This window comes from Lagopus muta, chromosome 3, assembly GCF_023343835.1.
Source record: "Lagopus muta isolate bLagMut1 chromosome 3, bLagMut1 primary, whole genome shotgun sequence".
NCBI classification, from domain to species: Eukaryota; Metazoa; Chordata; class Aves; order Galliformes; family Phasianidae; genus Lagopus; species Lagopus muta.
The window spans coordinates 61,664,267-61,689,903 of record NC_064435.1 but is presented as its reverse complement, the minus strand read 5'-3'; positions in this window follow the sequence as shown (position 1 = coordinate 61,689,903).

The following is a 25,637-nucleotide window of genomic DNA, read 5'->3' as shown; positions in this document are numbered from 1 at the left end:
GATTGACTGCTTGATAAGTGATCTTTTATATGGAGCTAAATCCAGAATTATTTTCTGTATCTCAGTCTAATCAATACAAAAATATTAGTTGTGGATTTCAGAACTGATGCTAAGCATAGGAAGTCAGAAAAAATAATTAAGATTACTGTTATGAGGTATCTGAGAGGCATTTTCCTATCTGTTTCTGTTACACTAGTAAAAGCAGGGCTTATTTTGTGATAAATTATATTTAGTGAAATAAGTGCAAGATAGCATCCTGGGTTTGACGTGATGTTATAGATCTTTAAATATTGTTAACATATTTTTTAAAAAATGTGTTTAAGAGTTGAAAAACCTTTGAAAAGGACCGAATATATTTGTTTCAAGATAGACTCAAATGTGGCAGTATCATCTGAAATGCTAGGGATCTTGACACAATCTGATAACATGGGTCAAATGCAGTAAAACTTTTGCTCATGGAGAAGAAAATCTGACCCTTTGGAAAAACATGTAGTTAAATATAGTTAAACTGACAGGCAAAGGAGAAAGACAGTCTTTGCACAATTGCTTGTTCCGGATTATGCTTCCATGTCTGTAAACAAATCCCAAGAGTGAAGGCTATATTGTAGTATTAGTGCTAGACAGTAGAGGGCACTGCTTATTTGTTCTGAATGGAAGGGAAAAATGGGCTCTCTTGAAAGCGTGTAGATCATGGTATACCCTGGCTCTGGGTATTGTGGGCTGTTGAAACCCTTTTTCCTGTGCAGTCCTTTAAATTACCAGAAGTTGATGCACACTTCCATTGGACAGGACGAATTGGTGATGAGGAAGAAATCTCTCTGTCTCTTAAGTTAGTACATGCTATTTCTACACCTCCAGGGCATGCCTACGATCCATTATAGTACCTGGACCAGTGTTGGAAAACACTGAATTTGTAATTTGTAACACAGCTTTTTGAGGAATGAATGTCGCTGCTTTTACATTATCTTGGAGCAGAAAACAGCATGTACTCTCTACTCTCTCTTTGCAGATGTTAAATATTGTTTCATTCATGTTCATTTTTCCTTCCCTTCCTTTCTGAAGGACTTGCCTTCACTAAATGCTGTTAGCTTTGTCAGTGGAGATCTGATTTAGTGAACTGTTCTAAGAGTGCTGATTCTCCCATGCAACTTGGAAAGATCAACATATATGGGGTCATAAAACACACACAACTTGACTACAGTAACGCTATGCAGCAGAGAGTGTTTATTGCTTGAATAAGACCTACTGTAACTGTTGCTACTTGGTTGAAATCAGAAAAGTTTGGGGAACAGAGTGGGTATCAAAATTTTAATGCTGCTACATTTTAAAGCTACAAGTTTGGGAAATTCATAAGAAACAACTAAATCTGCACAAAAAAATGAAAATTATTATGATTCTACCTTTTTCATTATGGGGAAAGGACAGACATTCTCTTCTAGTACTATAGACCACAATCTAAATTATAAGTTGTCTTCAAGAGAGTGAGTTCTGTTTTGGATGTGCATAGTTCTGCAATAATGCACAGTTTATCATTATTATATTTTGCTATAGTGATGAAATAACAACAACTACAAACAAAAAAATAACCTCCCCAAATCCAACAGCAAAAAAGGTTGTTGAAATACTATGTGATAGGGTCTTTTTATTTGCTATAACTATCCTATGAGAAGTATCAACTACATGCCTGTACTTACTTCTATCTAAAGATAACAAATTTCTGCATGGTAATAGAATAATTAGACCTTATAAATAAGAAATTGACTAAATGTAAAAAAAATGTTACTTATATCTGTGATTTTGCAACTTATATTTTGAAGACTGATGTACACAATTCTCTGCAAACAGGTTTGACTCTAAAATTTTCTGGATGGTATTACTATGCTCAGAAAGACTACTGGAGATCATGAAAAACATACACAGCCATCAGTGCAACTAGGCTGAAACAAGTATCTCTACAGAGAGGTAGATGTGCTTCCTGTCAAAAAATGAGAAGAAGCAAATAGCCTTTCCAACAAATGTGCAAACTGGTCCAAATGATTTCTCTGCAATTACATTCACTGAGTTCCTGTGAAGATTTGGAGACAATTTATTTGTAACCAATGGCCTGGTTGGAAGCCATGTTTCAATTGGAGCTGCGTTTGAATTGCAGCTCTTTGTGGATCTACATGTCCACCCTGAAGTGATTTCCTAAAGTAAAGTAAAAATGGTAATAATCTTTGAGCATAATTATCTGAGATCTTATATTATTTGGTTCTATAGCTTTGATGACTGGAGGCTCAGATTAACTGGAATTTTTTTTTAAATCAACAATCCCAACTGTTCTGAAGGAATTGGTGTATTTGTTGCCCAGATAAAGTGCTCTTGAAAAAAAAAAAAAGGAGAGAAAAGGTTAAGCACAATAAAATATTTATTCAAAACTGCCAAAGATAATTTTTGATAGCATGAGAAGAAAGGAACTCAAAAGAATGGGGATCTGAATTATCATGGAGCTTCTGAGATCCTTCTGTTCACATGTTACAAGAGTTATATTGCAAGAACCAAACATTTATGACAGTAGATTGTCTCAATCACTTGTTCTTCATTAGATACTCAACTAGAAGATTGAAATGCAATAGCAATTATTGAATTAGCTGAATTTTAAATTTTAAATTGGTTGCCTAACTTGGCTAAATTATCAGAAAACAGATGAAGCCCCAACAGTGATAAATTAAAAATATACTTGGGATAGGGTACCCTCATCCATATATCTTATGACAGAGGAGCTATGAATTAGGGCTGTCGTATGACATATTTAGTTTCTGTTCCAAAAGGAAATATTGTACACACCTTCCTTATAATGCATCCTAATGAAATGTTAGATCAAAATCTAACCAAAATCTAATCAAAATCTGATCAAAATCCCCCTGTACTCAGCTCTGGTGAGGCTGCACCTCGAGTACTGTGTCCAGTCTTGGGTCCCACACTGCAAGAAAGACATTGTGGCCCTGGAACAGGTTCAAAGAAGGGCGACAAAGCTGGCAAGGGGCCTGGAGCACAGGCCTTATGAGGAGTGGCTGAAGAAGCTGTTTGTTCAGTCTGAAGAAGAGGAGGTTCAGGGGAGACCTTATTGCTCTCTATAACTACCTTAAGGGAGGTTGTAGTGAGCTGGGGGTCAGCCCCCCAAAATACATAAATAAATAAATAAAAACTGAAGTTCACAATCTTTCAGAGTTTAATAAAAGAAAAAATAAAGACCATATTGTACATGTACGTCCAATCTATCAGAAATGTTTTTGTACGTACTTGCAAGATATTTCATAAAATCTTTTGTAAAATATTGAAGATAGTCTTTGTCTTTGATCTCCAATCTAATGGGTTATTGAAGATTGATGTGAGAATAAAAAGCAAATCACAAAGGCTACATAGTCATATTCAGATCTCAATATGCAGCGCTGCTGAAACTCGGAGTTTCATACGAATATTTTTTTTCCAGTAGCAAACACATAAAAACAGGGACACTTGCATTGTGAGAAAAGCTACAACAAAGATTTGGGACTTCCAGATGTATGTCCAGGTGCTGGAGGTTGAAATAGACAAGCTAAATATCGTATCTGTTTGGTGCCACATCCTCCCAGAAATAGATGCTTCATATTTTTTAAGAGAAACCATGGTCACATGCAGTGGTGGTATCCTCAGAGATTGGTTCTGTGGTCATATCAAATCTTCAGTGCACACAGATGAATTTGGCAAGGAAGCAGTCAACACTTCATCCAAATTCCATGAGGGAAAAATTACTAGAGGCTTTGAGGGCTTCAGGCAGGGATCCAGAGCAGGTGGAAACAGCTAAGCCATAGGATGCATCACAACCAGAGCTAATGGACTCTAGACAATAACAGCACTGCTGTTTCAAGGTACCTTGGGATAATTAAGCATTATTATGTAGGTAATAATTTGCTCCTTTTTAGCTGAACAAAAGATAATTTCATATTCTTTTAACTAAACAATCACCTCTATTAACATAATAGCAAGAGTATTTACTTTTGAGAAGATTTGGAAGGAGTCTAGCAGTGGGGAATTGCCCTGTAACTTCAGCATGTAGACCTGCTGAAAATTCCTGGGCTCCAGTTATTGCATGGCACACCTTTCTTATCACAAACTTTATAGAGTATTTTAGAGTGTTATAGGTCTGTGTTTTGATTAAAAAGAAATTATTGGCTCATTTCTTCTGAAATTTGCCATTTCAATTCTCCCAGTCCAATTTCATTGCTGACAGTCTTCTACAGGGAAGTCTTCTGCTTCCCTAAAACTTGCTCTGTCCTCTTAAGATCCTGCCTTTTTTCCTTTCTCTTTTTCTCTTTTGTTGTTGGTCAGCCAGCACAGTAAGAAAGTATTGACCTTCAATTAATCTCTATTGGAAAATCTAAACTGAACTAAATATAATAAATATTAAATGGATTGTAGATGATGAAAAAATCTTACTATCAAAGGCAATCATTTAAAAAATATCTGAAATACTGTTTTCAGCTTCTTTACAAAACAGTGAAAATGCAGTTACCCAGATGTAAATAATATTTGATCTTCTCTCTAGAAAAAATTTCATCAGTGCTATTGGATTTCCACTTTAGGCAGTAGCCGCTACATTTGGAATCAATGACTACATATCTTGACTTTTGCCATTAGTTATAATAAAACAAATATGTATGGATTTTTTCTTTTACAGTGAACATTTTACAGGACATGAGTTCAACATATGTGAAGCTTCAGACTGCTTCAGAGTATAATCCAAGCGTAAAACAGCACATTATCTCTGAAGTCTCTCATGTCCTTTAAACCTTGTATTTGGCTCTTAAAAGCCTTACTAAAAGATATCTTTTGAATACCAGTAATTGGAAGAAAAATGAGGATTCTTTGTTCTTACCTTGGTACAGTTTAAAAATACTTTGAAAAATACAGGAAATTATGAGGGCAGAACAAAACACAGCAGATCTTTTGTTTTCATAAAAATGAAGATCCTTTGATGTTAATAAAAAAAAGAATCACAGTTGTGGAGAAGTAGGCCCTCTAGCTGACAAAAAGTTCTAGCTGACTAGAACTTTTTAGAACTAATATATCTTAATGAAAAATCCTTTTAGGATTACATTGTCAATGTTGGAAAACATGATTCCTTCTTTAACCTCTATCTTTTCCTTCATTTTCTCCTCCAAGAAAGCTATTTGTCAGTGTTTGATTTGTTTTAGAAGTATAGTTTTTATATAGAAAATGTAGGTATTCGTAGGTCATGAATGGCAAATTTATTGCATGGTTAAGTGTTCTGCCTAGATTCTATGATTCTTTTTCCAGAGATGAATTCCTCTTCTAACTTTTCTTCTGTATTTTAATATTAACTGAAGCAACTCCTAAGAACATTATCTAAAAATGTGCAGCAAGTCAAGTTAATTTTGAGAGCGGAACACCAAAAAAGCCGTATAGAGGAAAGCCAGCATCCTTCCTTTTGCTTGCTGGAACCTTATTGTAGTTCTGTGATGCTTGCAATTCTTATGGATATCTGAAGAATTTAGCATTTTCTTGGGTGTCAAATGTGCCAAGATCATAGCAAGGAAAACAGAAAACTGCTTGAAAACAAATAAACAAAGAAAAAAAAAACACCAACTGCCATAGATGGCATATGACCTGGTAGGGAATAAAATGTAATAATTTCACAAAAATGGAATTTTAAATAAATTCTACAAAACTCTTCTATGTAACAGTCTATATAATTAAATGTACATATATGAGTATACTTAAAATTGGAGTATCTAAGGGAACAGATTAAAAAAGAACCAAGATCTTATATTTGTACAGCAGAGAAGTCAACAATCACAAGCTGCAGCAAAGGAAATACTGAATACATATGAGGAAAAGAAAATTGCTATGTAGGTAGTTAAATAATGGAAGAGGAGATTTACGAAACCTGATTTGACAAGGCTATGAGCAACATGATCTAACTCTAAAATTAATCCTCCCATTTTAGGTGGTTAGTATGGATGATCTCCTGAGGCCTCATGAATTTTTTTTTTAATGACATATACTCATATACACATACATAGATATGTGAGTATATATATTCCACATACTGTCAGTTGTAATATGTATTCTACTGAAAATTCCAATACAGAAAAGAAGGAATAGCATTTATCTGCTCAGAGTCATTTTTTAAAAAATATTAATCTAACGAACACTTTAATCAAAAGAGATATTCAACCGAGAGATCAAAATCACAAGGCTAGTTAAATATATAGGGCTCTGGAATATTTTACTTAAAATTCTGATTTAAAATTGAGAAGGTCAAATTTATGCAATTCACACTGTTAACACTTTTTCTACACCTATTTTTAATTGATCAGAAATCTTTTACGTCAATGTGTTGAGGAGTGTTCTTTTTGAATCTCAAGTTTCTCTTTTCAGGCAGTACAGTCTTACTACAAGGAAGATTTAAAGAAAGCTTTTTCACTTTCAAATTAATGTTCTGAAATTGCCTTTATTGAAGTTACTCAGAAAATCTTACTTATAGAAGGAATAAGCATATCATAATTAAAAATACATATTTTAAATTCAGTTTACAAGTACTTAAGATTTATTCTTAAACACAAGTTCTTGTTTTATGAATGCTGACAGTATATATAATCCTGCATTTCTTACAAGAGGAACATCTCATTACCTGACTCAGTCCCTCTGTGAAGACCACTTGAGTGATGCTAGTTTCAAGCCATACAGAGGTGGAAAGAGGGAAATATTTAGATAGATAACTCACAACTAAGGCCATCTGTCCTGCAATTGTCATGGCAGTAGACTGCCTCAGGCTCCTCCTGGGCTCTTCATCACTACCAGCTACCTGAATAGTAACAGCTGCTGCACTTTCTTTCATCTGTGGATAGTGAGGAGGCAGTATTCCAGCTTGTCAGATGCTAGTGTGTCCACAGTGAGCCATATATTTTTTATCTTGTGAATCAGAGTGTTATAGTAGTACACTTCACACAGGAACAAATTCCTATATATAGAAAAAAAATTCCAGTGTTTTAACATTTAAGCACAATAGACATACTTCAACAAGTCACTTTATTTCTTTGATTAAACACTGACTGCTCCTCAGTTATCAAATCAAATTTCAGGACTTAGTTCTTGGTCTTCAAAGCTCACAGGAGAATGGATAAATTTAGCAATATAACTGTTATAATAAGCTGGAAGGTTTCATGAACAGATCACCCATCCTTCCTGCCAGAAGGCATAATCAGCTAGGCCAGTATGACCTCAGGTATATATTGGTCCAACCTATTTTTAAATATCTGCAAAGGAGGAGCTTCCCTGCCTCCCTAGACAAGCTGTTCCAATGCTTCAGTAACTTTGATCACTAGAAAAAAAAACTGTTCTAGTAACCTAAATCTTCCCTGCTGCAATTGAAACCCATTATTTCCTGTCCTGTTCAACATGAACATGGAAAACAGACTTTTCCTTTCCTCCCTGCAGCAGTCTTTTACATATCTTACATTTCTTTCTTATATTAAACTACTTCGACTCATCAAATCTTTCCGCAAGAGCCTTCTCATCAATCTCAATGCTGTCTTTCACATTTTTTCCAATTGGTTCAAAAATATAATGGTGCAACTAAAGCTTTTCTTACATGTCTGAATACAGCTGTGTGAATTTAAAAGGCTAAAATAATCAAAACGACTGACAAAAAATATATATCTTTGCAGCACTATACTGATTCATTTTTAGGTAAGAGCAGTTTTCAAAATGCATATGAAAAGATATGAAATATAAGGTACAAAGTAGTAAGAACATGAAGAAACATGGGAAGGATGGATATATTAGGCAAAATATACTGAGACACCACCAAAAAATAAAAATATTAAAAAAAAATCATCTGAATGTAAAGTGTTTAAAGAGAAAGCATAATCAGAGGTGGCACAAATAGCTATGATTCTATGAAATGCAATGCCATCGTGATCCTCTTACAAAACGAGGAACAGCTCTTGAGAAAATTTTCTTCCATTAATTTGTATAAACTGTCTCCCTTCCACCCTTCCCCTCACCCCTCTTCACCTTCACTCCCTACACATGTTTGAAATTTGTAGTAGCATAACAGACTTACACAGTTTGATCAAGCTCATTTTGTTTGACTTGTGCCTGCAATGTATAATCTCATTTTGATGGCTCCTCACTAGTCTATGAAGAAACTTCCTTATCCATTTTCCTTGCTTCACTTATGATTTTATAGTCCATGATCATGTACTCCATCAGTTGTCCCTCCATGGATTAAGGAATAAAAATCATTTTAATCATTCCTCACAGAGATCTTCGCTATCCTTCTTTCATGGTTTTACGATGTTTTGTTATTAGTATTTTGTATCATAACATCATGTATTACACTGGGAGTTAAAGAGTTAAAGCTTCAGTTCCATGGACTGCCAACATTTCCAGGTACCTGGCTCCGAGAAGGGAAGAACTGCATACCCCAGGGGACTCTGCGTTTCCATTTTCCATTTAGAGGGAAAGATAAAAACTGTTTGCAGATCATGAAACCTCTCTCTTTTCCCCTTTCTGCTTGTCCCAGCAGCGTGTGTGTTCACTTTCAGCATTAAAGTAAGGCCTGCAGTTTTTGGATACTCTCACTCATTTTATTTGATTTATGAGCTTCAATTCCAATTATATTGAATTATATTGTATTATACTGTATTATATTGTATTATATTGTGCTATCTTGCATTCTGATATATTTTCTAATAAATTAGCTTTCCTCCTCAGATCATTACCACTGTTTTGTTTTTAGGCATATCTGTCTGTCCTTTCCCCTTTCCTGAGGCGATGGGTCGCCCTGCTCCATCAATTATGGAACCAGTCCAAAATGGCCCATAAACTGTTGACACCTTCCTTGTAGCTTTACCATTTTGCTGTATACTTCTGAGGTGAGTGGAATAGAAATGTGAACTGTGCCTGAGTTCTTGACTATTCTGTTTACATAACTTAGTCAAAGTGTTATGATGTATATGAATAGTTAAGATTATTTTCCCATTTACATTATTTAGAATTTATCACCATAAATATTATCTATCATTTTATCTTGTAGTCACTGAACGTCATGATACCATCCTGTAGTATTGTCACATAATTATGTTTTCTTCTAGATCATTCATGAATATTACAATATTGAGGTCTAATGACCTTACTGCTAATCTTTCTCCATGTTAATATCAATCATTTTCACTGGTTGATTTCTGTCTTTTAATTATTAATCCATGAGAACTGAATTTCATTACATATGTTTACAGAATAATCTTGTGAAAAACTTCCTAAAGTCCCGTGTTGGGCCACTGTTTTCTATTCAGTCATTAGTTCTTTGAATAAACTCCAAAGATGTGTCTACAAGAGGCAAATTATGTATTCTATTTTATGTCACAACTTTCCATGGTTTTAACGTCTATTTTTTTATTAGAAAAAAATATTTTATATAAAAGTTTTATTTATGCCATCTACTTCAATATAGAAATCTGTCTTTCTAGTCTGAAGTTTCACTGTTTCGTCTGAGAACAGTTCTGTGAAATGAAACTTTATTTGCTGCTACCCAAGCTACCAAGACATTTTATGTTTTAACTGTATCACTTACTGTAGTGCATCTTTTTCATATTTTAGTCCCTTTGAAATTCTTAGGTGAGGACCATCTGGATCTTGCAATTTGCTGTAGCTCATGTTATTGATTTGTTCTTCATAAAAATGTAAGAGTGACTGCACTAGGTCAGACCAAAGGTCTGTCTACCTCAGTATCTTCCTTGGTCAACACCAGATGTCTAGGGAAGATTATAAGAAGGAACAGTGTTATTATAGTTCTAAATTCTACCCTTGCCTTCAATCATCTGTGGTTCAGAGAGACTGCCTTAGCTCAAATAGTTTGTGAATTTTGAAACTCTTAATGATTTTTTCTTCTGCAAGCCTTAAACTAGTTGAAGGGATGACAAAGCTTTAGTATCTGCAAGATTCCATGGCAAAGAGTTCTATGCAATACTAGTATCCCGTGCACAGGATATGTTTTTATATCTTGTAAAGATAACTATTTCTTTTCTGGCATCTTCAGGATTCTTATTAATTTTATAGACCTCCTTCTTATCCATCCTTCATTATCACTTTTCCAAGATGGAGCACTGTATCTTTTAATTGTTCCTCACTTGGAATTTATTCCACATACTAATGTAACTTTACTGACCATGTTTGTACTTTTGTGTTGAATTGTTTTTGTGGTCATCAAGCAATCTTCAAGCATCACGCTTTTCCAAATCCACTTTCTATTTTCTTTTTAGTATACTGTCACATCAGATAATTCCTCAATTTTAAATGAAATCTCACCTGTCCTTATCCCAGCTCCCACCAGTGGCTGAATGTATTGATTACAGTATATCATCTGCAGAGTTGTTTTTTGGTAATAGAATTTTGAAAGTACTCTAGTCAGTGCTGGGAGCAAGGTAGGTATTAATTGTCTTCTTTTGGCTTTGTAAACTTTCTCCTCTAAGTAAAGTTTCCTCCAAGAAACTTTCAGTATCTGAAAACTCTGTAACTCTGTAACTCTCTAAAGTGTTAGACTTTTAGAATCAAGTTCAGGTATCTTTTAGAATTGTGTCTAAGTCTTCACCCACAGAGGCAGGTTTATTCTGTTGCTTTAGACAGAGAATTGGAGTCAGCAACTCTTCTGGTTTGGAATATAGTAAAAATATGGATCTGATTACTATAACCAAGACTCAGATAAACACAGATAAACACTTTCAGTATCTGAAAGTTTCAACTCCGTCATATCCTAACTTGACTTTTACCCAATCTGTCTATGAATCAATTCTTGCTATCATTCTTGTTTTTTTCTGATATAGACTTTCTGGTTAATCTTTCTGTGTCCTCAGTCACTGTAAACATCATGATTTGGGGAGGAATGAAGGAAATCATTATCATAAATCTGGTATTATCCACTTTAAATTTCTTCAGTCAAAACGACTGAAAACTTGTATTTAATAGTTACCTTATGCTCTTTTTCATTTGACTCTGGTAAGATTACACTATGGCCAAAAATCTTGCTTGAAGACCCTACACCTTGCAATTTTGACCTTCTTCTTTATTTTCCTTACATCACAACTGTGATATACCTTTTAAGGCAATATCTTGTTTTAAAAATGGGCCTGCTAGTAGAATGGTGTTGCTTTTTGGAAGCATCTGGGCATTTGGATCTAGTTAAGTTACTCTTGAGAGCTCTGTTGAACTATACTGAAAATTAGACATCAAGTTCCTTCAATTGATCTCTAGAGCCAACCTCTATCCACTCTTCCTTCAGTAGACCTCTGTATGAAGATAAGGAAGAAGAGGATGAAAAAATTCAGACATCTGTTGTCCAAACAAGGCATCATGACAGTCTATACTAGTCCATAATAGCTGTTATGGAAAATTATGCAAAGCTTGCATCTTCAAATACAGGTAAGATAATGATGATTAAACAATAAAACAGTTAAATTTTGATTAGTAAATTTCTTACTCAACATCCTTCAAGAAATAAGATGTGCTTGGAACACCTCCCTTTTGAATGATCAAGAAATTTAGAGAAGCTAGTATGGGAAGAACTATGTAAAAAAACCTAAGTGGAATAATTTAGAAAAAGGAAGGGTGAAGAAAAATAGCAAGTAATGAATTGTTTAATGAAGATGGATTGCTTGATGCTCTTAATTTAGTATCATAATGTGAGAACAAGAAGACATGCAATTACTCTGAGTGTTAGCAAATTTAAAACTGATAAAAGGAAACAATTCTTTATGCTGTGAGTGGTAAACTTTGAAACTCAAATGCTCTAACATTCAGTTACCTGAGTTAAGTAGATTGTTTGTACAGAGCCTTACTGAAGCTCAGCATATCTTTGGCTGTTATTTTATTTTATTTTATTTTCATTTTAAAGTAGGGAGTCACAGCAACTATATCTCACATGCCTTTTGGGATATTAGAGCGCAATTGCAATTCAATTTCAAGTAGAGTGTGTTCTATCTAGGAAAACACTCTGTAACTCTCTAAAGTGTTAGACTTTTAGAATCAAGTTCAGGTATCTTTTAGAATTGTGTCCAAGTCTTCACCCACAGAGGCAGGTTTATTCTGTTGCTTTAGACAGAGAATTGGAGTCAGCAACTCTTCTGGTTTGGAATATAGTAAAAATATGGATCTGATTACTATAACCAAGACTCAGATAAACACTGTCACTTGTTTAAGGCTAATCGAATTAATCTTTCTTGTTTTTCCGGTTCTATACTTGATGACATAATTCCTTATAATTTTTTTTCACTGTACATTAGTCCATCTCCATTGGGTATCTATGAGACTTATATTTGTCAGAATAAGGTGTAAGTGCATCAGAGTGATGACAGACAATACAGTGTTAAGATTCTGCTGTTCATTAGAAATGTTCTCTCTAGAGTAGGTCAACTGTCCAGTTACCCCAGTGTTTTGTCTAAGGCTGAAAAATTATGCTAATTAAGATTAGACTGTGCAACATGCAATCTATTGCTCCCTCATTTTCTACTGATGCTCTATCTTACTCATTGTACAACATGTATTCTTGTGTTGCTTGAATTTAGTGAACTATAGCTGTGTGTTCATTTTATCTGTCCCTTTGATTTCATATGCCCAGGTCAAATCCTTTTCTTAGTCTTCTCTCCTGAAATAATGCTAATCTGTCCTTTCCTTATGAAGTTACTACTCCATCTCCTTCATCATTTCTCTTCTCCATGTATGTACTCTCTATCTCCACTACATCATTCCAAGTCGGGGAGACAGAGGAGGCACTGGATACTAGGATGTTAATCATACCAGTATGTGCACATTGCCACTGTGAGTTCTGCTCATGTAACTGCCAGATCTGAGCACATATTAGCTCACCACTCACAGGAAGTCAGCAGCTGAGTAACACTAGCCTATCAGCTGTTCTACTCAGGCAGTGAAATGCCTTGCACAGGGCTTGTCATTTACTGTCAGTCAAACTTACACTTCAGATACCTCCATGGCATTTTTAGCTTCCAGTGCTGGCAGTTTGGTTTTGTTACAATGAAGCTGCAGCCAAGCCTCTTCAGTCTTCTACTCTTACATTGAGATTATCAGTTGCTGCCTACTTCTCTTACCATGTTGGATTTCAGGAAATACTACCATGCAAGTCAGAGACCTTAGTCTTCTATGTAAGAACCTAAATTTAGCTTTCAGAATTTCTCTTCCACATTTCCTGCTAGTCATTGTATTAGTAAGGATCAAGTTTCTCCCCTCATCTTAAGAAGTTTAAGTCTTAAGTACTGTGCTACCATTCAACAAGGCTTGATCAGACAGAGCAGGGAGGAACATAGTGAGGATTAACAAGAGTAAGCGTAGAGTTTTCTACCTGGGGAGGAATAACTGCATGCATCAGTACAGGTTAAGGGATGACCTGTTGAAGAGAAGCTCTGAGGAGAAGGACTTGGGGATCCTGGTGGACAACAGGTTGGCCATGAGCCAGCAGTGAGCCCTTCTTGCCACTTGTGGGGTGCATTAGAAAGTGTGGTCAGCAGGTCAAGGGAAGTGACCCTCCTCTACTCTGCCCTAGTGAGGCTATATGTATACTACTGTGTCCAGTTCTGGGCTCCTCAGTACAAAAAAGACAGGGATCTCCTAGAAGAGGTTCAGCAGAGTGCCACGAAGATGATTAAGCCTGGGGAACAGAAGACTGAGTGGGGATCTGATAAATGTTTATAAATATCTATAGGGAGGAAGGAAGAAAATGGATGAGGCCAGTCTCTTCTTGGTGATGTGTAGTGATAGGACGAGAAGTGATGTCCTAAAACTTGCATGTTAGAAGTTCTGTTCTAACATTTGGAGCAACTTTGTTATGGTAAGGGTAATGGAGCAGTGGAACAGATTGCCCAGAGAGGTTGCGAAGTCTCCTATGGAGATATTGAAAACCCATCTGGATACCTATGTGACATATTGTAAAGTACATGGTTTAGCAGGGGGATTGGAGTTGATGACCTCTTGAGGTCCTTTCCAATCCCTGTGATTCTTTGATTTGAATCCATTTTATTTAAAATATCTTTGGATTTGGAAGCTTCTCTTCAGTTTTGAGAAAGCAAGTAACAAAGATTGGCACTGTTACAGTCACATGTGTATGCTTGGACATGAATGCAATGAGAGGAGTTCTGTGTTGGGTAGTAGAAAATTTTGATGTGAAAGAGTGTGTCAGCTGAGGTTGCCTGCAGACTGTAGTTAGCTGAAGGGAAACTATGAATACAAATAATACACATTTCGTATACACCATCCTATCTTCTTTGTTGCTCTCTGAGGAAATAATTTTCAAATGGCCTGCAGTCTTAATGACAGAAATGATGGGAACAGATCTTCAGCTCATCTATGGAGATGGGCTCAAAAGTCCAATACTATTCCCACTGCAGCATAAGATGCTTTATTGTTCAGCTCCTTTTCTGTTCTGCTTCATCGCAACTCGAACTCTCTGGTTCCATGATCACAAGTTTGTGCATATTCTCTGAGGAATTTCTTAAGCACCTGTCTTTTATTTGCAAAAACATAAATGTCTCCATTAGCATCACTGGACTTGCATGCTTGCCATTTCTGCTTCTTACCCCTTTGCACTGCTGGGGCCAGCACACAACTTGTTACTACAAATTAATATTTTTTTTTCCTGAGCTGCACACTTTTTCATGCACTGACATAATTAACATACACAAATCATAATTAGCATGTTGGAGTGACCTCTTGGGTAGATATCTTCTTGGCTTTGACTGAGCAGAAAATATGCATAACCATTTTTGCAAATTCTGCCACACACTGGATGCTTACATTCCTGTGTACACCCTGAGGTGCCCAGAACTGTTAGTGCCCTGTGCTCTGGGTATTAATTGGTCAGCCAATAGCATAACAGCCAATCAAACAGCTTAAGTAACAAAGGCAGCATTGTATATTTACTCTGATTATCTTACTTTTGCCTAATGAAGCTGCTTTAAGGTTTGTCTCCTGGCAAGCATCCAAAATGCTTTTATCTTCCTGCATGCAGTGAGCTGTCAAGCTGAGAGAAAAGGCCTCTTTTGTGTGCACAGTCTGTCTTTTTTTTTTTCTTTTTTTTTCTTTTTTTTCTATTTTCAGAGGAAGAGCTGAAGAGAAAAGGATGGGTATCTTTGTGGATGCCTTGACTTTCATATGTTGAAGGAGGCATGTAAGGGTGCCTTTTTCCTAAATGTTCTGATTGTTTATAACTTTGATCTAATTTAATGGAATGTGCTTTGAGAGTGCAACAGGCATACAGTTTCATCACCATTCAGCTTCTCTATTTTGGTTAATTTGTATGTCACTAGTGATGTCACAGAGTTCATTGATTATTTGCTTATACACCCTAGATCTGATCATTGGATGCCTTCTTTTGCCCCATCCTTCTCAAAATAAGTGGAAGGATGTTAAAGCAATTCTTAGAGAGAATATTTCTGAATGAAGAAACAATAAGAAAAAAAATGAATAAACCTGAGATAGTCTTCAGTTGTATATTAATGTAATTCGCTGTACAATATCCAAATAAACAAATACCCCTGTATTCTTAGTTTGATTAAAGAGCAGATAGTTGCAATTGAGGAGCTGCGAGCAAAACAATGGTCTTTTTAATTTTGAACTCATCTGTCTTTAGATGTTGAGTTTAAGGAGTCATGCAGTCCTTTGATTATTCAGCTCAGATACAGAAGTTTTCAAGTTTGAATTCTGAAAGCTTTTCTATGATCCACTTACTGATGGGTCCAGTACTTAACACCTGTGTTGCACCTATCAAGTCTGAGATACTGCACCTTCTGGGCAATTAAATTCTTATATCAAAGAATTCAAAGAGGTTCCCTGGAGAGGTTCTCTGAGAACCTATTGCTGGACCCAGAGATTTTTGAAACAAACATACTTCTGGGACGTCTTGTAGTTTATGATATCATTATGCACTCAGAAAAATAATAAAGAAGAGGCACTCCTGATAGTTGTTTCCATTCACTGAAACACTGTATTTTCACTGTTTGCTCTTGTTTACATATAGTTTATAAAAGAGTCACATCTGGATTCATGGTTTCCAGAGAAATATAATCTTTTAGGGAAAAAGATATTTATTAAGTGGAACATCTATCATAAAGTAATCCTGAAAGCTGGGGTTTGACTTATTCACTATTAGATCTGGTTAACAAAGAAATAACTTTTCTTCCAGGTGTCTTTCCAAGTTGCGTGAGGCTATTTGAGATTTCACCATTTACCTTTTCTTGTCATATAAAAGCTAAATCCCCAGGAACGAGTACCTGGTTCTAGAAAAAGTATTATCCAACAAAAGCTTTCCTTCTGGAAGCTGTAGTCAGTATCAAGCCATCTCTATACAACAACCTGTAACATATGCAGCCTTCTAATTTTAAAAACTCAGAGCTCTTCCTTATTTAGTTCTTTTAAATGTCCTGGTTCTGCCATGTGAGTATATATATGCTAAGATCTTAAGATATTTTTAAGCATCCATCTTCATAATGATTACTGCTAATTCTAAAATTAATATAATATTGGTGATATTATTGTTATCTTATTATGTAGAAAAATTTTTCTCTTACAACCCATTCAAAATATCAAAAAGTAACAGTTTTTAGCAATCACAGTGTCACATATTTATAAGTCAGTTTACTGTTTAGTGTAAAACAGATGAGTACTCCGTAATTATCTTGTAGTTTTTAGAAATGTTCAGCCACTATAAACAACATATTTCAATTTATGAAATATGTACCATGCGTTTCAATTTCTGTTTAATGTGTGCCTATTCCAAGATACCAAAGGAGCTGAAGTAGGTTCGTAATGGATGTCATTGTTTGCCTTAAGTAGAACAAACACATTTTTTGACCCTGTATGTATGAACTAGAAAAAGCTGTGTGACAAATCCATAGATAAAGGACATATGCAGCTGTTTTGTAGTATCTCAAGCATGGTACAATGTAAATAGCTATCAATTTTCTTTTAGGTCAGTAACAAGTCATGTATTAATGAGTAAAACCCGTTTCACAGTTACGTGCCATATGAAAATTTATTCTTTGGAAACATAACATGGTTGCTGGACAACACACAACCTTTCTGTAGCAGTAAGTGCCTTATTTCCAGTTCATGTTAAGTCATTGATAGCCAGCTCAAACACTTGAATGTCTTAGGTCATTAAATCAACAAAATTTTTTATAGAAACTCTGTTGCTTTATTGAATGTAATCCAGATTCAGATGACTTCCATGTTCTTCTTACGCAGTGGTAAGACAGAAAAGAAAAAGAATGACTCCAGAAAAGCACATTAACCTTCTTCAATTTACTTGTTACTTCTGCATATCTTGAAAGGTAGCTGTTAACTGAAACAGAATGGCAGATTCCCCACAGAAGAGATGAATTCCTGCTCTACAAATTCAAAATAAAATTAAGAAGCTTGTCATTTTTGTATTTTGACTTATTTTCTGTAATATGATATCTTTACTCAAATACTCCTTAAGTTATACATTTTCATTTGGTAAGGGCTTGTTTCACTATTAAATAATTTTTAGTGTTTGTATCTGCCCTGCATAGATTTCTAAGAAGTAAAGAAATTTCTTCATTAATGTCTTCATAAAAAATAGCTGAAGAGTATGCATGCTAAAACTTCATCTGAAGCTACAAATGTAGAAAAATGCTGAAGGGAGCAAATAGGCATCTGTTGATGAAACAGCTAACTAGTGTTCTGAAGAGTATCCATTTTTTCCCTACCATTCTGAAGAAGATACTCTTCAGAATAGCAATAGCAGTTCACTGGTTGCTAAATGAAGAAAGTGTGTCAACCAAAATATGGAAATTTTTTATTTTTTATGGAAAGGCAGAAATAAATGCCAAACATGTTTGTGTTGTGAAAAAAGGAAACACTGATGTAGCATGCTTAATTCCCAGAACTTCTTAGGAAAACATTAAAAATCATTCTATGTACAAGCTTATACAAAGTCACAGAGGATTTGAGAACAGACATAGTGTGGAGAATCATCTGTTGCTGAAAAAGTGCATTTTACAAACTGAAATTCCCATGAGTTACACTGGACAAGAGCTAATTTCTTCCCACATATTTTCATTGCAGCTATTTGTGTAGAAGCATGATATATGAGGGAAAGAATAATAAAAGAAGGGAGCAAACCTGATCTTCACAGACGTCTTCTCAGTGCTGCTCTCCCAGTCATTCCCACAAGATCTGTTAAGGTAATGAAAATCTATGAATTCCTTGTTGAGAATCTCTGCCATCTAATGAGGAAAATTCACTCACCAAAAGAAAAGTTTATTTCCTCTTATTTGTATGGAAAATACCCTCAGAGCAAAACATATGTTAACATATAAACACAATGCAATAAAGAAAACAGCTAACATAGTTGACATTGTAGTTCTTGGGCAATGTATTTACAGTAATTCTCTTGAACATGTATAATAAGTTCATACTAACATTTTTTTAGTAGGTGCTATGGTTGCATCAGTAGGTATTAACTTTGATTTAGAGGATGAAATATCTGATTCAGCAGGTAATTCTTATGTTTCAGCAAGCAGTGTAGCTGACTCAACCTGTAAATTACCTGGCAGTGTTTATTTTTTCTAATGGTTGGTTTCTCCATTTTAGGATGAACTTTGTTCAGTTCTCCGTACAGCACATTGATTTCTGCACAAGTTTAAAATTTTACTGGGAATACATTTTTCAGAGTGTCGATTTAAATGTATACAACTCTTCTGACAGAAGAAGTGATTTCTTTTTTCAGTTTTTAATATACTTGTATTGTATTTTTTTTAGTTGCCAAAAGTACCCTGAAATCTCAGAAACAAGACTTTTTTTTTGATGACCAAAAAAAAAAAAAAAAAAAAAAAGATTATAATGAAAAAAGTTTGTCTCAGGATAAGATTTCCACATATTATGAGTCACCTTTGAAAATGGGTATCTTATTTTTTTTGTTTTTTCTTGTTTGTTTTTAATTCATTTCCATTTTAAAGGACATAAAGCAGGGATGATTTTGTAAGAAACCCTGGAAATAAGGCAAACACAGGAGACTCGGCATATAAAAATTAGTTAAATGGGAAACTGAAGAGTAACATGATCAGCATGTTTTGGTCAGTCTAGGGACAAACTATGGAAGAACACATAAAATATATATTTTTTAATTGAGTGGTTTTGTAACGGATTATATCTAAATGAAGTTTGTAGAAGCGGTATCTAGGTATGAATATACTGATGAACACAGAAAAGAGACATAGCATTTGACAGCAGAAGTTTTTGGAGGTATCCCTTAAGCATCCAAGGAGCAGAAGTCGTTGCACTGTCTATAATACTACCATCTAGTGGTTCCTATTAATATTATCACTGTACACAAAAGTGTGGAATTTTGCATGAGGAACAGCTCAGATTTTAATTGTCGAAATCATTAAATCAGACAAACAGAAATTGAGAAGTAGGATAGTAATCTGCAGAGTGAACCCTATCATAGTTATATATATTTATTTTAACATAGTCAAATGCTCAATCCATACCTGCTTTTCCTTTTATACATTGGACTACTGATGTCAAGATCAGTACCACTCTAATGAAAATCAAAACATTTCATTTTGTTTGATTTCGTAGAGATTTCACTGAAAATTATTGTGTGATGCAACTTGCGTAAACCATTATGCCAAATAATATTTTGTTATCATTAATTTTTAAAACCTTTTAAAGTGATAATTGTATCCCTTTGGAATAGTCTTTATTTATTTTGTGCTCTTCCTTTATTTTGATTTTCATTGTAACTGAATTTTCAAGATGTAAGCAAAAGTTCTCAAACATGCCAGGCACAGCTTTGGGAGCTGCAAAGTAATAAATTGATATGACAAGGGAAGAATAATTGTTGAGCTACTGCAAATGTGTATTTAAACTTGCAGTCTTGTGTTAGATTACTCTTACTTTGCATTTCACAGTGACGGCACTGAGTATTGTCTAAACTGAATATATTTGTGTCTATATCTGATCGGATTCATAGAATAAGTATATAATTTTATTTCTGTCCTTAATTTTTGTAAAATGTGAATGACTGACAGGTACTAAACATTTAATTTTTTTCAACTGTAATTTTGGATGTTTCATTGAGGATATTTTATGAATAACAGAGTGCTAAACAAGTGTAAATATAATGTTGATGTACAATGCTCTTGAACTGTACTGGAATGGAGTAAATTTTACCTCTTTAATCATGATTTCTTAATGTACGTCTAAAGGTATTAGTGGTAAAGAAAGCATGAATATCAATCTGTTTCTGTACTCAAAATGACCCCAGGTTTTATTAGTAATGGAATCTAAGTGACATCATCTTTTGACAGTCATGATCTTTAACCCAGTTTGATCTAAACCAGACTCCTTTGGAATGATATCATTAAGGTAAATCCCTGAAAAGAAGGAAAACCATTTTAGTATAAACCATTTAAGAGTATTAAGTTACTGGGAATTATTTCACTAAATTTTTGTTATAAAGAACAAACAATTTCAAGATTGCAGCTTAATACAAGGCACAACAAAGCTTTCAATTATTTTTTTACCATTGAATTTAATTTAAGCTTCTTAAATACAGTGTAAGTATTCATCTCTTTTAAAATATGGTTAAGAGGAATCATAGTTAATTATTTCTTAACTATTAACTATTTATTAATAGTTAATTTGTTAACTATTAGCAGCACAATCTACATTATGATGCTTATTCTATGAAATATCATTGCAACGAAATTATATGTATGCATAATATACTATATTAAACGTATATATATATTAAAAATTTATATTATATATATATATACACACAATTTAAGAAATCTTATCTTTTTCACTTTATCCAATCCAATTATTTCCTGTTTGTTCAATGAGTCTGGACAGTAATGGTATCGTTCCTTTTTTTTTTTTTTTGTCAGCTATTAACTGAGAATTTGAATTAAATACAGACTTTTGTATATGATGCAAGTCTCATATAGGATTATTCAAAAAAGAAAATATTGAAACTAAATGCAAAACAATTCTATTTTAATTAGCCATCAGGAGGACAAATCTATATGATTCAAATTACCAGCTTAGGGAAGGAATATGATTTGCTTCTGTGTCTGACACAAATTTTTGCATTTGAGATTTTCCATTAAAAACCATTGAAGTCACTGAATGGAAGTGAAAATAACAACAAACCTCCCACTCCCGACTTGATAAATAGTTAATATACATATATACACACATATGAGTTAAAGAGTTTTGCTTTTCCAAGGTGATCAATGTGCTTTAGTCAGCTTATTAGTTTTGTCAATATTTTTCCTTGAAAGAAAATCATACAATAGGGTTGTAGTGGCATTATCCTGAACTCAACTCTGATATTTTTAGTAGTGTTACTTTTGTTTTTAACTTCCTGTCAGGTGTTTCCAATAGTTTTGACTGTGAGATAAACCAATAGATGATGATTAATGTAGTCACTGTAAAGAACATAAACAATCCTGGAAACAGAAATCAGAGTTCAAATATGGATTCTCAGAGTAATTGCTTTTAACAAGTGCAGAGAAGAAGTGAGAGGAAATCTGACGTTGAATTTTATGTTGCCAAAGAGAAACTGCCCAGTGATAACAGAAGCATCAGACATACAGAGTGCAGAGAGGTAGCACTTTGCACAGGAAGTATCATGAAACAGCCCATGTCAGCCCAGTAGTAATTGGGCCTTTGAAGTTTCAAATGTGAGAAGAGATGAACATTCATCTTTAAAGTGTGCTGAGTCTCAGGGATTGCTTTTGGTTAAAGTAGGAATGTGCAGTTATTTGAAACCTGACCCTGAGGTCTCTAAAAAGTTTGGCTTAGGTTGTGCTAGAACTGACCTTGTAAATTTAGACAGCTGCTAGACTACTTCTAGGAGCAAATTATTACAGCAATTGTGATTTTCATGACTAGCATAAAAGCAAAGGGCACCTATTTAAGACCTGTGGGGTCAACTTTCACATTTACTACATTGCTGAGAAGTAGAAACAGTGGAATCTCGCGAGAATAATGTACCATGAAGAACTTATAGATTCTGCATAAAGGAAAAAGGAAAAAACACCGAAGTATAGTAGGATAGTTCTTTTAAGGCATGACTTTACCCAGTGTAAAGAATATTATTCAACATTATTATTTTCAAAATATTCTCTATTCATAAGCATTTACAGACAAGGTACAAAATATTTTAAAAAGCATGTTAAACCTTGAAATTTTGACAGATTTGTTTTCATTGTTTTGCTTACATGATTAATTTAAGAAACACTTTAGTTTCATTTGCTATTTAAAAGAGCAAAATGGATTTAATAAAATTCAGTTGATATTCTTCCTGAGTTTGTTATAGCTAAAGATTAAATTTAACCCTAATCTCAAAATCTAGGTTTGTTTTATGCCATGTCAGTTTGTCATAGTCTGGACTGAAATCACGCGCTCAAATTCATTATTTAAACTTTGGCAGAGCTGTGATTTAATTTCCTTTTTAAATTGTTTGAGGGATCTGAATTCAGTGTTTTCATTTACATAAAAATATGAAGTTGAGTTCTGTTTCTTGTATAAGAAGTTTCATGTAATAATTTTCTCTAAGAAAGTTTACAATTTCATATGGAATAATACATATTCTTTTCTCTTGATTATAAAGATTTCATTTCAGTTGTTTCTTTCCAGAACTTAAAGCATCTTAACATCAAAGCAAGCATTTTTTCTAGTATACCTGCTATCTTGGAAAAGTATTCTTAAAGTTCTGAATTTCTGCATTAAATTTTAGCCTTTTACTTCTGACTAAGGGGCTTAAATCTATAATGTTCTATTCTAATTTTCCTCAATCATAACTAAAGATAAAAGAGAGGCCAAATATAATATTTCTCACTGAAATATATTATTAATGAACAAACCACTGATCTGATTATCAAAATTCTAACAAACATAGACAGTATAGTAGAAGAAAATGCTAAGAGATCATGTAACATTTTCCTACTGTATAATAGCAACCAGACATAAGCTTCTCCTATAATATGTTTGTCTTGATTATTCTTAAAAATCTTCAGTTAGTAGAAGTCCACAATGACATTAAATAATCTAGTCACATGTTTCATTTGATAGCAAGAACAAAAGTAGTGATGATTACTGTTACTATTTTTAGTGTCCTTATATGTCTATCTAGTGTCTGGTCATGTATGTGCTTTCTTCAGACTACTTAAGCTCTTTTGGACCTAGAGTTTAAGCATTCATGCAGTGAAAGTTGAGGAAAAAAGTATCCTTTGTTTCTTATTCACCTTATTGGCATATAATATTTCACCTGGCTTATTTCCATCTTTGTCAACCTGAGATCTTCAAACTATCTGACTCCTGGAACTGACTCTAAGGAAAAGCACAGAATTTGGCCTTATATGTATATATGGAGGTATAATTATTTCACAAAAATGAATTCCAGATAGGCACTTCCTTTTGAAACATTTAAAGAGAATTTTGATATTAAGATCATTACTTTGATTTGGAGATCTAACTCTGAGCTTCATTGTGCTGGATACTGTACTTACAAAACGCAGAACATAAAGTGTATTATAGAAAGAAGGAACTAATATTTTAAAAATATAATGAATTAAACTAATTACTTCATTCAGACGTGAAATTATTGGAAGCTTTTTGTGAGTACCATATTTATGAAATATTTAGCCATGTTTAGCCTGGAAATAGACCTGCTCACTAGAAAATATCCAGAACTGAAGAGGAAAATGAATTTTATTTCTTACAGGTATTGATTCAGTAGTGGTAAGAACAGAATCAGAGGAATGTATTGCAAGAATGAACCACTGCTGGCAATTACACAGGGCGGTGACACACTGGAACAGGTTGCTCAAGGAGGCTGTGGATGCCCTGTCCCTGGAGGCATTTGAAGTGAGTCTGGATGTGCCTCTGGGCAGTCTGGTCTAGTGGTTGGCAACCCTGCACCTAGCAGAGGGGTTGAAACTAGATGATCATTGTGGTCCTTTTCTACCAGGCCATTCTATGATTCATGATTCTATGATAAATCTTGCAAAACAAGAAATGGGCAGGTGAATGAAAGACAGAAGAAAGTGAGGAAAATTAAAGAAAAGTATCTACATTTGAACATTAAAACAACGCTAATGAAGAAAAACAGAAGAGAAAAAACAGAGATTGTATAATTCCAGCATTGTAAGAACATCAGAAAATATTGAACAAAAGATGGAGAGATTGTTTTCTGAAAGACATTTCAATAAAAATGACGAAATATAAATAAAGTTAGATTACAATAAAGTTTTATTTGTACAATTTTTTTAGGAACTTTTGGGCTCTTTTTTGCCTCTCTGTATTCTCAGTAGTCATTTTTCAACTCTAATGCACCATTTAGATCTATTAATGCAGCCAGAAATCTTTCTGTATGTTTTACATTGTGACTGTTAGTCCCCTGTAGCTTATTAGAGCCAAATAACTCCTTTGATCTCCATTACATTTTCTAGAACTGTAAGTATTCTTGTATGTCTGTTCTTAATCCTTTTTGGATTTTCAACGTATTCTTTAGTCTATATTCATTCAAAGTTCATATCACTGTGTAATAACATTTCCTTGGTATGTTAATGAGATAAATTATGTTTTCAAAAATTTGAAATACTGATTTTGCTATCTTTACTGTAAGATATATATTTTTAAATTCATTTTTTTCAGGGATTGTACTGAAGAAATTTTGTAACTCAGAAGTCTTTAGATGAATTAAATCACTCACTGCACTGTCAAATCATTTTGGAAGAGTATAGATGTCCATCTAGAGGCTTCAGTTGTCAAGAAAAGACCTTACTAGATCTGAAAATCATGTATACTATGACATAATATTGCTATTGGTTCCAAGGACAGAAATCAGTGCTTCTTCATTAGAGGGACTCAACTTCTCTCCTTCTCTGCTGATTGCTTTTTTTTATCTTTAAAAAAATTAAATTTCTTTGTGAAGCTTATCCTCACCTTTCTAAAAGTTATGTTATCATTGTAGTCTTTTCTAAGTGTTTTATATTTGTAAGTTACATTAGTGTGTATTCATATTCTGCCATTTCTGACTGGCACTTCACACATATCCCCTTCACTCTCATCTCAGAAGTGTAACAACATTGTTCACTATATTTCGGTTGTCAGTGCAGATGAAAGTTACTCCTAGCAAAATCTGCCATGGAGCTGGCAGTCAGAGAAATGCTGACATCAAGCCCAAATCCTTATCTGTCAGGGCTATGGCATGGTACTGATTGAAAAACTTTAAGGTATTGCATGCCATTCACCTGTGGTACAATGGATATGCCAGCTGGGCTTCTATTTGACACCTAACACTTGTACTAGTAACTATGTAGGAATATCTTGAAAGTGAATGCATTTTATTTGTGGTTAATCATTTGATCTTCTTTCTATAGATGAGCATGTATATTTTATATATTCCTGACAGTAGGAATTTGTCATAATTTGTCGTGTTTCCAGACCTTATCAAGGGTCAGATAACTCATTAGGTAAACTACAGTATTTAGAAGATGTAAAGACTTTAAAGAAAATGATTAGGCTCATCTTAACTTTATGGATAC